Genomic DNA, 5,387 nt, shown 5'->3' on the forward strand with positions numbered 1-5,387 from the left:
TTACTGCATGTACTGGCATGTTGGAATACTTTTTTGCTCAAATTGAGGTTTTACTCTATATTTATAGGGTATATCCCCCTCCCCCCAGTTTTCATTCCTCATTAAAATTTGAACAGATTCCTGGGAAGATAGAATAGATATACTTTGTCTATTCCTCCCACTACACACAAGTTAAAACACAGACATTACCCGTAAAACAGATGATGGAAAAATACTCAAAAACAGAGGAAAGAAAGCAGACAGGCTATGGATCTTGGGAACCAACTAATGGTAGTGAGTTCCCGGAATGTTCCTTTCACCCAATAGAACTGAGGGTCAGTGTGGAAACACAAGCAACCTGGAAATCCTACTTCTAAAACCAAACACACACAATTCCCTCCAGATTCCTTGTTCCTAAAATCTAAGTAGTATGTTGAGTGGCTTTAAAATCAAAAATAAGAGGAAAAAATGAAATTGACTTCGGAGTCTTTTTTTTTTTTTAAGTGTCAGTAGTGGAACAATTCACCCTTTTTACTTGCAAAAGATGAACAGAAAGCGACTATATTTTTCTAGGACATTTATAAAGAGTTATCTTCACCTTGAGAAGAAACAGAGTAAGAATAAATGTGCGACTTTGGAGTCTTTAGTGACAAGTTCATCTCAAACAGAAAAAATAAAATAAAAAACCAAATTCACTGCAACCAAGTTGATTCCATCTTACAGTGACCCTGTAACACAGGATGGAACTACCCCCATGGGTTTGCAAGGCTGTAACTCTTTACAGGAGTACAAAGCCTTATCTGTCTCCTTTGTATTTAGCAGCCCAATGTGTAACCACTATGCCTGCAGGGCTCCTGAAAACGCTAATAGGCAGTGACCAAACAAAACAACCTGCAAAAGCTGGTTTCCTCTAGACAAGAACCTAGGAAGGTCAATGTCATAAGATTTCTGTAGTTAATAACTTGTAGATAATATCTTCTCTCCCACAGCCAAACACTAAAGGAAAAAATAATGGGGCCCCACCAACATCCATGCCAGCAAAGACTGAGTGGAGAGCCTAGACTTCCATACCCAAGAAGTAACAATACATCCCGGCACCTCAGGATCTTAGTACTAATTTGAGAGCTGAACCCTTTATTCTCGTGGACAATTGTAATACTTTCAACCTACTAACCAAAAAGGTGGTTATTCCAGTCTACTCAGAGATGCCTTGGAAAAACAGCATGACAATTGAATCCAGCCATTGAAAATGCTACATAGCCTAGTCCTATCATGACACATATGGGGTCATCATGAGTCAGAGTTGACTCAACTTCAACTAGTACCCAATTAAATAAGTAAAGATATTAAAGATAAGAGTCGCAAGCTTTTTTCAGTGTCAGAGGTGTGAATTACATATACGAAAGAGAGAAGACTAGAAAGAACTAGTGGTATTGGTCTAGAACTGGAGACAATAGAATAAAACCTAGTTTTAAGAAAACAAGAGCAACCAATTGGAGGATGAATAACTCTCCATCACAAAAAGAGTGCATACTGACCCAGATCAGAGATGAAATTAGGAAATTTCTAGAAACCATCGAGAATGAGAACACGATGTACAAAAACTTGTGGGACACAGCCAAGGCAGTTATCAGAGGAAGTTTCATAGCAATGCATGCACACATGAAAAAGAAGAGAGACTCATGACTGATATGCTGGCACAAAATTTACAACAACTAGAGCAGAGTGAACAGGACAATCCTACTAATAGCAAAAGAAAAGAAATAACAAAAGTTAGGGCTGAGATTCAGGAGAGGGAAAATAAGAAAACTATGGAAAAAAATAATGCTGCTAAAAGTTGGTTCTTTGAAAGGATAAAGAGAATCAACAGACCACTGGAAAACAAACCTAACAAAAGAAAGGAGGGTACAAATTTCAATAGCAAGGATGAGGGATGAAAGAGGGGACATTACAACAGACACTAATGAAATCAAAAGGATAATCATACAGTACTATGAAGGACTGTACTCCAATGAATTCAACAACTTGGAAGACATGGACAAATACTTGTAAAAAACAATCCCTCCCAAGAATTATCCCAGATGGATGTCAAGAATCTCAACAGACCCATAGTAATAGAAGAAATAGCAAAGTTTTCAAGGGATTACCAACAAAAAAAAATCCCCTGGACCAGATGGATTCACAGGAGAATTGTACCAAGCATTCAGGGAAGAACTAACACCAATCCTACACAAACTCTTCCAGAACATAGTAAAAGATGGCAAACTCCCGAACTCCTTCTATGAAGCTAATATAACTGATACAGAATCTGGGCAGGGATCCCACAAGAATTGAGAACTACAGACCAAAATCCTTAATGATAATCGATGCAAAAATCCTCAACAAAATACTGGCCGATAGAATACAAAAATATATAAAACAAATTATTCATCATGACTAAATGGGATTCATACCACAAATGCAGGGAAGGTTCTACATATGAAAGACCATTAGGATCGTTCACCACATTGACATAAAAAAACTGTAAGAACCACATGATCATATCGATAGATGAGGAAAAAGCATTCAACAACATCCAATACCAATTCCTGTTTAAGACACTCAAGAAGATACGAATGAAAGGAAGATTCCTCAAGATAATGCAAGCTATATATGAAAGACCAAAAGTCAACATGGTATTCAATGGAGAAAAGATGAACACAATCCCACTGAAAAAGCAGACCAGATAAGGATGCCCCTTGTCCTCACTCTAATTTAACATCGTACTGGAGGTTTTAGCTAACAGCATAAGGCAAAGAAAAGGCATCAAAGGTATTCACCTAGGGAAGGAAGAGGTGAAACTATCGTTATTTGTAGATGATATGATATTATATATGGAAAATCCCTAAAGCGCCACAAGGGGAATGGTACTGGACGCAATAGAGAAGTATGGCAGAGTGCCTGGATACAAGACCAACAAACAGAAGTCTATCAGACTGCTATACACATCAGATAAGACCACAGAAGAGGAGATAGAAAAGGTGGTACCTTTCATAACAGCCAAGCACAAATTGAAATATCTAGGGATACACTTGACTAAAGAACAAACCATCCATATGAGGAAAACTACAGAATACTATTACAAGAAACCAAGAGTGACCTCAACAAATGGAAGAATATCCCATGCTTGTGGATTGGAAGACTCAATATAGTCAAGATGTCAGTTCTGCCCAAGGCACTATATAAATTTAATCCAATCCAGATACAATTACCCTCATCTTTCTTCAAAGAAATGGAAAAACGGATTACCAACTGCCCAGAATTAGAAGAGAACTCCTCAAGAAGAAGGACACAGTTGGAAGGCTTGCTTTACCTGACTTTAGCACATACTATACAGCCACAGTGATCAAAACCGCATGGTATTGGTATAATGACTTATACTCAGACCAATGGAAAAGAACTGAAAACCCAGAAATAAAATTATCAGCATACCGACAACTGATCTTTGACAAGGGCCCCAAAAATATCAAATGGGAAGCAGATGTCCTCTTCAAAAAGTGGTGCTAGAAAAAATTGGAAATCTACCTGCAGAAAATTGAGGCAAGACCCTTATCTCACTCCACGCACAAGAATAAACTCAAGGTGAGGTAACCTTGAAGTAAAACCCCCAAATATTTAGGGCCATCAATGAGGGAATTAGGACAAACCTGAGAACTTTAGTGCAGGAAATATATAGGTTATCAGAAATAGGGAAGGACACAAATACAGATGAATCACAAATTGACAAGTGGGATATACTGAAGATAAAGCACCTCTGTACATCGAAAGAATTCACCAAGAGAGTAATAAGAGAGCCCACGGTCTGGGAAAAGATCTTTAGCAATGACACATCAAACAAAGGCCTTATTACTAAAATCTACAACACTCTGCTAGCTTCCAAAAAGAAAAAAACTAGTTTCCCACTGAGGAGGTGGGCAAAGGACCTGGCCAGAAGTTTCACAAGGGCAGAAATCTGAATGGGCAATAAACATACGTGAAAATGTTCCTGACCATTAGCCATAAGAGAAATGCAAATTAAAACAACAATGAGATACCACTTAAAACCGTCAAATAAAGCCCAATCCAAACATTCAGAAAACAAGTGTTGGAGGGGATGTGGTGAGATAGGAACTCTCATCCACTGCTGGTGGACCTGTAGGTATGTACAGCCACTATGGAAATTGATTTGGCGATATCTAAAACAGATGGAAATCAAGTTACCTTTCAACCCAGACATCCCCACAATGGGCATATACCTTGAAGAAATAAGAAACAAACCACAGCTAGACATCTGTGCTCCCATGTTCATCGCAGCACAGTTCACAATTGCAAGGAATTAGAAACAACCCAAATTTCTATCAACAGATGAATGGATTAAAAAACTGTGGTACATACATATAATGGAGAACTATGCATTGCTCAAAAGCAGTGATGAACACATGAAGCATATTGCCACATGTGACGAACTGGAAGAAATTATGCTAAGGGAAGTAAGCCAAGCACAAAAGGACAAGTACAACATGAGTCTGCTGAGGTAAGCTTGAAAAAATGCAAATAGGGCATAGGGAAAAAGCTACTGTATACAAACATTCCTGGGGTGAGGACCGGGTAGCATGGCAGGGGCCAGACCAAATCCAGGGATACACATGGTAGCCAACTAAAAAGAAGATGGGGGGAAGTAAAAAAGAAATGGATAGCAGGTAACAGAGCACTAACTCACCCAAGGGATGGGTATTGTTTATATCTCTATAGGGAAAGAGGGACCAGACTTCAAACGGTGCTCCAAGATGTGAATGCAACATACTGACATGAAGCAGGGAACCAGTAGAGAGGTCTGAGGGGCTTGGCACCAATCCCAACTACGTGGACAACTGCCCCTACCCCCAGAAGAATTTACTTCAGAGGACAGCACTGAAGCTACAGCTTAGGGAGCGTGACATGTTTGACCAGAGCACACAGTAGCAAATGAAGGGGGAGGAAGAGAGAGTGGAGCACAACCTGGCCCACCAAGCCTTGAGGATGATATTCCTGCTCAGTGCAGCCAATGCATAGAGAGAACCAAATGGCTCGCCCCACTACAAGACAGGACATCCTTCACTGACCCATAGCCCTACAGGGGACAAAACTGTAGATACAGTGTGCAAATAACACCCAATCTGGCCCCACCACACGGAGGAAAACACTAAGGGAGTGCAACAGAACAGCAAGGGGTGCAGAACAAGGAAGTCCCGAGGGAGTACCAAAATTAGACTTTGGGTCCAGACCTTGAACTTTTACAGACATTTCTCCTTCTTCTTCTTCTTCTGCTTCTGCTTCTGCTTCTTTTGTCATTGCTTTTTTCTTGTTGTTGTTTGGTTTTGTTGCTTTGTTTTGCTCTGTCTTGTTTTTGT

The 5,387-nt window shown here is 39.7% G+C and overlaps 1 non-coding gene across 1 annotated transcript; it reads right to left on the reverse strand.

The window, feature by feature from the left end:
• Positions 1–480: 480 nt before the first annotated feature.
• LOC115873654 lies at positions 481–610 on the reverse strand. The gene has a single exon (XR_004048544.1). It is a non-coding gene; the product is annotated as a small Cajal body-specific RNA 24 (non-coding RNA).
• Between the last annotated feature and the right edge of the window lie 4,777 nt (positions 611–5,387).

This window comes from Echinops telfairi, unplaced genomic scaffold, assembly GCF_000313985.2.
Source record: "Echinops telfairi isolate 266 unplaced genomic scaffold, ASM31398v2 ScPeMD7_7469;HRSCAF=8507_0, whole genome shotgun sequence".
In the NCBI taxonomy this organism is placed as follows: domain Eukaryota; kingdom Metazoa; phylum Chordata; class Mammalia; order Afrosoricida; family Tenrecidae; genus Echinops; species Echinops telfairi.